Here is a 13,002-nt window from a genome sequence, read left to right as displayed (position 1 = left end):
TGACCCCCAACAAGAGGTATTCGGAGATACTCTGTGAATACCTCTTGTTTATTCAGAGATACTCTGTGAATACCTAATACTACTCAAAAGAACCAACTTTTAGGACACAATGCCTCCAGCATTATCCTATTGAATGTTAGGTCAATATTAACATCGTAATGCTGATGGTTACAATAGAGAATAGGGTTCAATTGGTGTAACTTGGGGGGCAGCAATGTGCCGGGTGTTCCATCCTGCGGTGTCCTGTGTAACTATATGCCGCCTTGAGCAGACGTCCCAACCCGACTTCTTCCGCAGTGGCCTGGATATGAAGCTCAATAGATCTGAGATTAATAGAGTAGGCATATCTCCTATCTCCTTAACTTCAACTCGCTCTGGATTAAAATTGGTGTTACTCAAACCGCTAGGCATAACCATAATAAATAACATAATCGTGTAATAAAGAAATTGTTCTGAACAAAATGCTGTGTTTATTCAGTTCTATCAAATGTGATCATTCAGAGTACTATGTGATGGGACTGTAGTATAGGCTGTGTATAGAGAGTACTATGTGATGGGATTGTAGTAAAGGCTGTGTATAGAGAGTACTATGTGATGGGACTGTAGTATAGGCTGTGTATAGAGAGTACTATGTGAAGGGACTGTAGTATAGGCTGTGTATAGAGAGTACTATGTGATGGGATTGTAGTAGAGGCGGTGTATAGAGAGTGCTATGTGATAGGACTGTAGTAGTGGCTGTGTATTGAGAGTAGGCCTACTATGTGATGGGACTGTAGTAGAAGCTGTGTATAGAGAAATGGTTGTATAGCAGAAAGTGGCGGATCTTCCATTAGGCAAACCTAGGCAAGTGCCTAGGGCCCCAACCAAAAAAAAAAAAAAAAAAACTGAAAAAAAAATATATATATCTGAAACTGATTTTACTGTGGAGAGTTGAGTGGCAGTGCACTATGGGTTTATTGCGATTCTAAGAGTATTGGGATGGTTATTTGTTTTGTGTACGAGTTTCAAAAATGAGGGCCCCATGTCTATATTTTGCCTAGGGCCCCAAAATGGCTAGATCCGCCCCTGAGAAGGACCCTCATCCTCACATTTAACGTGCTGTGCTGGGTGTGGGTGGTTTGTTGTCATGCACACACAAGCTAAAGGTTAAAAAGTTTCATACAGGGTGTACGATAAGCAAATAAACATTCACAATACCACCAGGATTGGTGTGTCTGATAAGTATTGATTCAAAAGATAATTTTCTGTTTGGGTAATTTCGAGATTGACGATGATACATAATTGCCTACATTTTTTTTTTTTAAATATTTTGTCCCATTTCATTGTGTTGGTTTATTGAGGTAATCATTGCTGTTATAAGTAAGACTAAAATTAAGAACGTTAATATTTTTGTTATTGTCACGGTTGTATCGTTAACAGTTTAATAGTTCACCTCCCCAGGAGATGGCGCCGTTAGTCATTTTATTAGTTTCTCTTTCATTACGCATCCACGCTTATCCCTCTCTCTCTCTCACTCACACACGCACACACGCACACGCGCGCAAACACACACACACACACACACACACACACACACACACACACACACACACACACACACACACACACACACACACACACACACACACACACACACACACACACACACACACACACACACACACAAGCAGCGCCTCCCCTTATAATCTCTCTCGCTCCTCTCTCTCCTGTACTTCATTATCGCATTATATACTTGATGGCTACATCGTGCATCGTTCCGCATCGTATTACACACACGTATACACGCACGCCGAGCACGGGCAGCGGGCGGCCGCAGACGGACACTTCGGACCCGCGCGGGACATGAGCGCAGCCGTCGGCGAGCCGCGGAGCATCGCGAGCGGACGGCCGATGTCTCTGGACCCCGCAGTACAGGTGATGGAAGTTTCTCACACACACACACAGACACACACACACACACACACACACACACACACACACACACACACACACACACACACACACACACACACGCACACGCACGCACACGCACACGCACACACACACAAACAGACCGATTGAGATCGATAGTCCCGAAGACGAGTTATAGAGCCTATGTTTAGACGGGGCAGTCTAGTTGATGTGTTCTTTATGATGGAGTTCAGCTCATTAAGACTGGAGCGACGCCGGGAACCTTTTGCGTCAGGTTTGCCATTTTAAGGTTCGATTTAAAATATGTGAAAGTCTCGTATTATTATTTAAAGGTGACGTTCATTTGCCCTCTTTGATTAATATTGGAATAATGTGTTTTTACAGGAAATCGGTCATCATGTGATTAAGGCATTTCATTCTTGGAAATGTTTGTCTGTGTGAGAGGCAAAGACAAACATGTTTATTTCTGGGAGATGGTATCATATAAATAGTCCTACTCGATTTGCTGTTCATAACTGCTATTGCTATGATATTTTACTTATTGTAGTTATTCAGCTGGGTGCCAACTTTGGTCTTTGTCACACTTCAGTTGAAGTTTATGGCACATTCTGGCGCACTGACACAAATGCACGCACACACAAACACACACACATACACTACACTACACATTTGAAGGACCTTTGTACCACCCACTTAGGCAAACTTAGCGTAAGTATGTACATAAAGCAACACTAAGTATATGTCACTTATAGTCAATGACCCTGAACTGTAAACCATTTTGTGTGTGTGCGTGTGTGAGATTGTCTGTGTGTATTTGTGTGTGTGTGTGTGTGTGTGTGTGTGTGTGTGTGTGTGTGGGTGTGGGTGTGTGTGTGTGTGTGTGTGTGTGTGTGTGTGTGTGTGTGTGTGTGTGTGTGTGTGTGTGTGTGTGTGTGTGCATGTGCATGCACACCTATGTATTTTTGATTGTGAACACACAAAGTCATCTTCCAGCTTGTATTTAGCCACCCTGTGTGTTTAGTGTTTAGCTTGTGATAGGCCAGTCTTTTGCTAGTTCTAATTAACCTCTAGCTCTGGACTCTTCACTCACGGCTAATATTAGAATGTATGTAGTGACGCTCCACTATTAGCCTGATTCTCAGATCCACAGAGGGCTAGCAAGGTCCTTCTCTTTATTAGCAGCATCCTACAGCTCTTTGATGCGCTTACTTGCTTAGCTTAGAGGTAAGTCCAAAGTTGTACATCCAGCGTAATAATGTTGATGCTTCACTGGATCAGACCTGCAATTTCACATCCAACCGCAAAATGCATAATGTTGTCACACTGACATGTTACAGTCCTGACTAAAAAGACAGTGATCACTGATATCTCATTGACTAATGTGAGTGTGAGTCTACATCGCTTTGGTTCCAAACCCACCAATAGGGCCATTGGTCAGTGTTAGGTTACCAACCGTGTGTACACATTACACACACGGGAGCGCTTTTTTGTTTTTTTTTCTTCTGACCACAACTTACATTTGCAAATGTGTAAGCAGTGTTAAAGCTTGGGACTTTACAAGACCTTTCAAACTCTTAAAAATAGTTTAATCAAAATTGTACCATCATATCACCATATCTATTGGTTATAATCAGCAAACTTCCTCTGACCCCATATGAAAATCAGACGGCCCCCGGTGGGCTCCTGACACAGGTTGTGTAACATGGTAGATGAGTGTGGGTACTGACCTACTCAAGACTCACACACAAGTGAGTGTGCAAGTCATTTTTTCTCTTGACTGCTTAGCATGTTGCTAAATTGTGTGTGTGTGTGTGTGTGTGTGTGTGTGTGTGTGTGTGTGTGTGTGTGTGTGTGTGTGTGTGTGTGTGTGTGTGTGTGTGTGTGTGTGTGTGTGTGTGTGTGTGGTGGAAATGATGTGTGTCTGCAGGCGTGTCTTTCAATTCAGTTAATTGCAGGATCGTTCCAAACTCATTCTTAAATTAGGAGAAAATTATTTAAGCCGGGCATTTATTGATCACTAATAATTGTTATTATATCAACAATCTAACCCACGAGATTAAGAGAGAGTGTAGATTTTATGAACGTAAATGAAAAAAAGACTGGCCTCCAAGTATTTTATTACATTTGGAAAGTTTCAAAAATTTTAATCAGCAGTAAAAGAAGCAAAAAAATCCTATTTTTCTAACCTGATTTAAAAAACGTTCAAACCCCAGAGTTTTATTTAAGGTTTTAGATTCAGTCACCTCCTGTTATCCCTCTTATTTGAATGATGCTACACAAGAGACCTGTGAGGAGTTTTTTACAGTTCACCCCTCCAGATAGCATTTTATCCACCAGTAGAGACATTGGTTTTATTTTACCCATTTCCAACCTGTCTCACTGTCCTTTTTATCCGAAATCCGAAATCCTAACAGCATGATACCAACCACGTGCAGCCTTGATTTTTACCCACCAAGTTTCTTAAAGAGGTTTTAAACACAGTTGGACCCAGCCTTTTATCTATTTTTAATAGTTCTTTAATCCATGGTGTTTTTCCATTTGCTTTTAAGCATGCTGCAGTCCATCCTCTTTTAAAGAAACCCAAACTAGACCCCTCTGATTTTAACAATTTTAGACCTGTTTCTAAACTTCCATTTTTATCAGAAGTTTTAGAAAAAGTTGTTTCCTCCCAACTTTTATCTTTTATGGCAAAACATAACTTATTTGAAAAATTTCAGTCCTGATTTTAACAATTTTAGACCTGTTTCTAAACTTCCATTTTTATCAGAAGTTTTAGAAAAAGTTGTTTCCTCCCAACTTTTATCTTTTATGGCAAAACATAACTTATTTGAAAAATTTCAGTCCAGTTTTAGAGCTTTGCACAGCACTGAAACTGCCCTCCTCAAGGTTAACAATGACCTGCTTTTAACTACTGACAGAGGAGGGGGTGCAATTTTAATAAATTGTCCTTTGTTAAATCCTTTGTTGGTATCAGGGACACAGCACTTGGTTGGTTTACTTCTTATCTTTTTGACAGAACCTGTGCGGCCACCATCGGCAACCACTCTTCATCTACAACCCAAATAGCCTATGTTGTATCGCAGGGTTCAATTTTAGTTCCTATTTTATTTTCAATATATATGCTCCCAGTCTGCCAAATTATCCAGCGGCACACTGTTTCTTTTCACTGCTATGCTGACGACACAAAGATATACCTCCCGCTGAGACCCAACGATCAGAGAAGTCTGGCTGCTGTTTTAGACTTAAAGACGTCAACCGCTGGATGGCCCATAACTTCCTCCAACTTAACAACTCCAAATCTAAAATAATACTGTTCAACCCGCCTACCACCATCACCAGTCCCATCAGCCTCGGTCCATTATCCAGCAATATCAAGCCCACTGCCAGAAACGTAGGTGTCGTTTTAGATTCAGACTTCACTTTCATCCCTCACATTAACAAAGTTGTACAGTCATGTTTTCTCCATATCAGAATCACCAAAATACTTTTTTTATTATCACAACCCAACCTTGAAAAATTAATCCATGCCCTCATATTCTCGCGTCTAGATTACCGTAACTCTCGGTTAACTGGCATCAACCATAAATCACTCTCCCACCTCCAGTTTGTTCAAAATTCAGCAGCTAGACTTCTCCATGGTTTTAACAGACGACGTCACATAACTCCTGTCTTCACTTCTTTGCAATGGCTCCCTCTCTGTTTTAGAATTGATTTTAAGATTTTATTGATAAATTTTAAGGCTCGCCATGGTCTAGCCCCCGAGGATATAACAGACATGCTGACGCCGGATGAGCCTGTTCGCAGCCTAAGATCTGCAGGCGGGGCTCACTGTTCCAAGGTCGAGGCTCAGGACTAGAGGTGATCGGCCCTCTCCAACAGGGCGCCTCGGCTTTGGAACGACCTGCCTGCGGAGATAAGGCTTGCTGGATCAGTTGGTTCTAGCCCTACTGTTGGGACGGAGAACCGAGCAAAAACACTACAACGAAACGTAAACAGCACCCCTTTCAGTTTCATTATTTTTCTTCTCTTCCTAAATGTCTTCCTAATTGCCTTATGTCAAAGCACTTAAACGATTGTTTTTAAAGGTGCTATATAAAAAAAATTATGTAGGCTATATATATATAGATATGTGGCACCAGCAAGTTTCTTATGAAAGTAAAAACCGAGTGCATAGGAGGTTTAAGGGTCGGAACACAAGAGGTAATTCTTAGTTGTAGAATGTATATGTCTACGTATCCTACTTTCTTAAGGTCTATAATTTGTAGTAGTAAAATAGAGATGGTAAAATTCAAACTTTATGGCTGGCGATGTACACTCTGTGACGTCAGTGTGTGTACAATGGTGCACATTCTTTAAGCCTTAAATATACGGACGTTGATAGGGTCTTTATGAGGAGATATCATGGGTGACTGTAGACTAGACAACCATTGTTTCATTAAATATGTACTTAAAATATGCTCTTCTGTTTACATTACGCTGACCAGCATTCAGAACGAATCAATGGTAATATTTATAGATGTGTATGATAAACAGGATATCAGGGGTCATGAGGCTTTGGTGATTAGATTTCACTGTCAAATAAAAACCTATAAATGTTAATAAATGAGAAATGTACGATAGGTTTGGGTAAAAGCTGATTCAAATGATGTGCAGCAAACAACTTCCCAACAGTCCTGTTCTGTGTGGTCATTCAATTCATGAATTTTAATTTTGAAGTTGAGATTAATTTAACATTGTCAAACAAGACACTGTTTAACAGGTTAGGACGTGTTGTATGCGACATTTTGTACCAGTCCTGTGTGTGTTCTTCTGATGTGTATTGTCTATGTAGTCATGCAGCGTCAACACAAGAGGAATAGAATGTGTTTCTAAGCTGTCCAGGCAAACAGTTGTTAGGGTGTTGGTCAGTGTCACTTTCTATCATGTGTACACAGCACACACATACAGCTCTGTTGTCGGCTCCTCTGTTTTTGATAAAGTTGGCTGCCGTAAGTTCTATCCAGAAATGCCTCTGGCTCTGCTGACTCTCTTTGTCCCAAGAGAGGGATTTAATGTTGTGACATGCTATTGTATATAGATGTGACAATTGGCCGCATGCATATATGTAAACATACTGCATATTCATGTATGTGTGTAGTGTGTGTATGTGTGTGTGTGTGTGTGTGTGTGTGTGTGTGTGTGTGTGTGTGTGTGTGTGTGTGTGTGTGTGTGTGTGTGTGTGTGTGTGTGTTTGTGTGTGCGAGTGTGTGTGCGTGCGTGCATGCGTGAGTGTGTGTGTGTGTGTATGTGTGTGTGTGTGTGAGAGAAAAGGAGGGAGACAGAGAGATATGGACAGATGGAGATGAACAGAGGGAGAGAGAGAGAGAAGGGGTGGAGAGAGGGGGGGAGGAGGGGGGCAATATATAGAGAGATAGACAGATAGAGAGGGAGAGAGAGGAGGGAGAGTAGATGGGGTATGGTGACACATCATGGGATTATCAATCTTGGGGGGATAGACGGACAATTAGAGAGGGAGAGAGTGGGGGGAGAGTAGATGGGGTATTGTGACACATCAAGGGATTGTCAATCTTGGCAAACAGAAAGCGTGACCAAATCACAAGAGTATTACAATTTGATCTGTCTTTGTTTTCTAACATAATGCCCGTCTCACATTTGCTGTGATTATCTCATGATGATAATTAAACAAATTTGTGTAGCTTGTAGAAAATGTTGTTTAGCATTATTATGTCACGTGTTGCTGCGTTGTAATTGGTGTGTTATTAGTTGCTCTAGCCCCAGGCTTTGGTACGTTGTATAGATTGTTGTTCTTTATTCAGACACTCGTCATAGTCTGTAATGTTTTACCAAAATGCTCAGAATTACCGTTTGTTTCGTTAGTAATGTTACAGTATTTGTAACAGTGTTGGTAAGACTCTTCCTCCTAGATCGGCAGTGCAGCCGAGGTTTGAAGTGAGTCTCTTCTGTTTCTTCTGACTGGAGGGTGACGCTGGTCTGCTAATAGTTTAGTGTGCTGAGGGTTTTCCAGCCAACAGAAGATAGTTATAGAAAAGTCCCCAAGTCGTAAATCGTTTGGTTCCAGTATTGATTAAATCTGGCTACATGTATAATGGTTACTACAACAAGACTCACGAAAACAAAAAGAGGGATTCATGAAAACGTTGACTGCCTCCAGCAGGCATTGTGGAATCAATCAGTGCTGGTATGAAGTTCAGATCAGAGCTTGATTCATTCACTTGTAGCAGCAGCAGCATACAATCGTCTCAACGACCGAGTCGACCACGGGCGATTAACTCAACATCCGTGGTGGCCTCACGGAATCAATTAAATTGTCTGTGATATGCCCACGGAATCTGCTCCAATGCAAGCTAATATTCATTCTTATTCCGTGGCGCACACACAGATCCCGTCTCAACGACGATATATATATATATACATATGAATGAAATTCATATTGACGTTATGGCACTATATCCCTATTCTCTCCCATTCACCCATCTTGAATTTGGCATATATATTTATTTATTTATTTTGTTGCTTCGAGGAGGTCTGGTGGTCTCCGTATATATAATAAATAGATATATATATTAATGCTGTCAAGCGATTAAAATATTTAATCGCGATTAATCACATTAATGTCATAGTTAACTCAGGATTAATCGCAAGCAATCGCGATTAATCAGAAAAAAAATTCTATGCAAAATATCCCTTGATTTCTTTGTCCCATACATTTTTCTCATTTTAATGCTCTTATCAGCATGGAGAAGTGCATCGGCTTGCCTTGTGCAAATATTTTTTTATTGATAACAACATTAGCATATACTGATCAAACAGGACGATACAAAAAAAAAGTCTATAGTGCTATTAAACGATGAACATACAAACATACTGCCTTGAAGATAGCAGTCAGGCTACTGCTTCTTTGTTTTGAGCCAAAGAAAAAACAAAAAACAAAAACGTTAATGGCACGATAAAAAAATTAACGCCGTTAAAATTGGTTTGCGTTGACGCCGTTAATAACACGTTTAACTGACAGCACTAATATATATATATATTAGTGGTGGACATAAATTATTTTTTTTAATCTAGATTAATTCCGAAATTAATCTAGATTAAAATGGCAAACGGCAAAAAATCTGTTCGTTTACCTTGACAGCAGTCAATTATACTGGGCAATGGTGATTTATCAAATATAATTCACCCCCGGAAGTTGTGAAGTGCCCATGCAAGTGAACGGAGCATAAACAAAAATAATTGACAGCTGAACGTTGGGAAGGCCCATGCAAGTAAATAGAGCAGTCTACAGCATTGAGAAGAGCCGTGTAATAATCCATAATAATGTAAGGTTTAGAAGTTAAATATTTGAAAGTTGTAGAATGAATCAATATAATTTATATTGGAGTTAATTTGCTATAAATGTTCTTACAATTTTTAGTCAGTTAATCATTTACATATTTATGTTACACAATTATTACATATTTACATGTTTACATATTTAATACAGTCGGGATATTCTGTTGAATCTGCCTCTCTGATTCCCTCACGTTTACCTCAGTCTGAATTCTAGCTTCTGATTGGTTAGTTCAGTCACGTGATGGGTCCGAACAAGGAAGTGTTTGAAAATAGATTAACGGCGATATATTTTTTATCGCGCGATAAAAGTTTTGCGTTAACGCAGCCGTTAACGCAGATAACGGCCCACCACTAATATATATATATACATACATATTTATTAATTTATGTTTTTATTTATTTATTTTATACGGAGAGCACCAGACCTCCTCGAAGCAACAAAATAAATAAATAAATATATATGCCTTTATATGTATAAATATGTACATGTCTATCTATATAAATACACATACATATTTATATATATTTATTTATTTTAATATATTTATTTATTTTTATATATGGAATCACCAGACCTCCTCGAAGCAACGAAAGTGGTCTATTAAATTCAAGATGGGTGGGCGAGAATAGGGATATAGTGCCATACCGTCAATATGAATTTCATTCATAGAATTTCCGTAGAAGAGGATTGTCAATGGTCAGATACAGATCTCGTTATAACAATAATTTATATCGATGAAACATGAAAGGATGTAATGATAACGCCAAGAAAATAAAGGCAACATGGTTATAATCATTTAAATATAATTAACTTATAAAGCGTTTAACAAGACAACCAGACAACCTAGTTGTAGGCCAGCAGAAGCTGCATTTGAACCGAATTCGGCCTACTATATACATATAATATTCTAACTTTATATACATGTCAAATGTATGATATGCTGTAGGCCTACGTGTAGGCTAGTTTTTTGCGTGAATGTGTGTGGAACTTGAAGCGCTGAACAATCACTGACGGCTTGGGGTTGTAATGCTCTTGCACCAGCGTCACCAACTCTTTGAATGTTAAGTCGCCTGACTTCCATGGCGTTGCTAAATTGCATATTAACTTGTACGTCTTGGCACCGCACACACTGAGGAGAATCGATCTTTGCCTTTCCTCCTCCCAAATGTCTTTTGCACGGAAAAAGTGCTCAAGTCTCCCGACATATTCAATCCAGTCACCATCCAGTTCGACGAATTCACTGAGCGTGTCGACCGTATTAGTAGCCATGCTGCAAGCTAAAACTACACAGAACTTCTTCTCCGACACTAACTACACGTTACGCAGTCATCAATGTTTTAATCCTTGTCACCAAAAGTGTGGTAACCTGAGGGCAATAAGGCATGCACACTTTGAACTCAGTGAGGGTTTTTACGGAAAACCATCTCACAGCATAACAGCCAAAGTATGAACGATACATTCCGGTGCAGAACGAACTGTAGAGCCCCCCGGTGGCGTACACAGGTATAGACACAAAGGTTCCGGGGTGCCGGTGTGGGTACCAGATTGACTCGGCTGCCAGATCGACTCGCGGTTCATTCACTTACAGATGACGTATCGACACTTGACGTATCGACGCAAGCCAACGGACAAAACCCGGAAGGGTTGTTTATAAAAAGAAGGCTCAATCCGTTTCGCTTTTGCTTTCATCGAACGCGGGCCGTTCTTTCGCGCAAACAAAGCCATTGGAAACACGTCTAAAAGCACTGATGAATGCTGTGTAACCCAGTTCCTGTTAGGGACTCTTATTCTGAAGGAGGAGAACGGAAGTGTCTGCGTGTAGGTCACTGTTTTGACTCTGTGTTGGGAGCGCTGGAAATAAAGTGGATCGCCCTGTTCAGTGGATGGAGTTAACTGATTCTTCTTTATCCGATTCTTCTTTTATATATTACCCAAGTATAGGCAACAATAATTTGTACATTTGATTATTAATCATATATTAGAAAACAAAAGGAGATCGTTAATACTTGGGAATAACATGGGAATGAATGAAACGCGTATGCGCATTTAAAAGACAGTGTTTACAGGAAGTGCGTCATTATTGCGCATCTAGGACCCCGAGTCGATCTGGCAGCCGAGTCAATCCGGTACCCACACCGGATATAAATGAGTGCAACACAAATTCAGTCTACTTATAATATTATAACTAAATAATTGTATACATAATACATACATTAATAATTAATTAATTCAATATTAAACCAATGCATTTCAATCGGCAGATTATTTTCGACTTCAGAAGTGAAGTCGAATCCTCCGGATTCGTCAAAACAACAATCCTATGGTGGTTGCCATCGACTGCCCCCTTCCACACCAAGCTTATTGATTTAACGAGGCAGGGTTATTTGAAACAATTAATTAAGTTATTATGTGTGAGAGGTCATTCCTCCTACTTTGTGTGCTTCCTATTTATGTCTATTGTACCCCTATTGTCCACAAGCATCCCCCCCCCCCTCCCCAAATGGATATGGAGAATTGTTGCCACGTCCCGATGGTGGTGGTGTCATATATCTGTGTTTGGGCATTCAAATATACTACAATGATCAATTAGGAGGCCGAAGCCCTAAAAGGAAGTGATGCAGTGTGACTGAGGCGAGGACATAAACAAGTAAGCTATAGACCTGGGATCTCTTTTATATCAAAGAGGGTCTCAAAGGTTGCATACGATTATCAACTGGGGGGCTCCAGATTCAGGAAAGGCTCACACAGCATCATTAAGTGCTCCATTGAAACGCATTAGCAACTCTGTGAAAGTTGTGGGTCTCTGGAAAAAAGCCAGCCCTAACCCTAATCCTAACCCTAACCCAAAACCTCAGACCCAGGGCTTCGGCCTCCTAATAGATCATTGTAGCATATTTTAATGCCCTCTTTCATAGATATGACAACACTGGCGTCATACCACCTGGGATGTGGCAACAATTCTCCATATCAATATGGGGAGGGGGGGTGCTTGCTATAGACCCTATTTATCTGTGGCATAAAGGCTGAGACGAATTTCGAATTATAAATATGTACAATCCATAACGTTAGCTCTCTGGCTCATAGCTCAGCGGACTAGAATACCTCCTAGAATCCTTGCTTGTTGGCCGGAAACTGAAAGGGGTGCTGTTTACGTTTCGTTGTAGTGTTTTTGCTCGGTTCTCTGTCCCAACAGTAGGGCTAGAACCAAGCGAAAAGACTTCAACCAAACGTGAACACCCCCCTTTCTGTTTCCGCCCAACAAGCAATGATTCTTCCAACAGAAATCAATGGGATTTGCAAAATGCGCTAAATGTGAAACACGATATAAACTGTATTTCGCTAAGATACTTGATTCAACCACTCTATTTCATCCTAGACAAACCACAAAGGGGGCTCAATGTTAAGAAAAAAATAATAGCTCACAGCAACATATTGAAAAAAAGAACTATGAACTAGTTCATTTTTTGGAACTGTGAACTTAGTTCAAATTTTTGAATTATGAATGTTTAACTGAACTAGTTCATTTAAAAATTTGTGAACTGAACTTTAAACTAGTTCACGTAAAAGTGAACTTTCCCAACACTGTATATATGTCGTCATTTCAAGGATTCCTGTGAGACGAGGTTGACTCGGTCGTTGAAACGGGGATCTGTGCGTGTGCCACGGAATATGAGTGTCATTAACTTGTATTGGAGCAAATTCTGTGGGCATATCACAGACAATTTAAGTGATTCCGTGAG

General features: G+C 40.2%; 1 protein-coding gene across 1 annotated transcript in view; it reads left to right on the top strand.

Annotated features, from left to right (window-relative positions):
• The first annotated feature begins 1,766 nt into the window (after positions 1-1,766).
• si:dkey-247m21.3 (5-hydroxytryptamine receptor 4) overlaps positions 1,767-13,002 on the top strand; it is a 48,385-nt gene continuing 37,149 nt past the window's right edge. The window contains exon 1 of the mRNA XM_056578796.1: positions 1,767-1,914. The gene's annotated coding sequence lies outside the window, so the exon portion shown is untranslated. The remainder of the gene's footprint in view (positions 1,915-13,002) is intronic.

The sequence above is a fragment of the Gadus chalcogrammus genome, chromosome 19 (genome assembly GCF_026213295.1).
Source record: "Gadus chalcogrammus isolate NIFS_2021 chromosome 19, NIFS_Gcha_1.0, whole genome shotgun sequence".
Classification (NCBI taxonomy): Eukaryota; Metazoa; Chordata; class Actinopteri; order Gadiformes; family Gadidae; genus Gadus; species Gadus chalcogrammus.
This window is presented reverse-complemented; position numbering and strand designations above follow the sequence as displayed.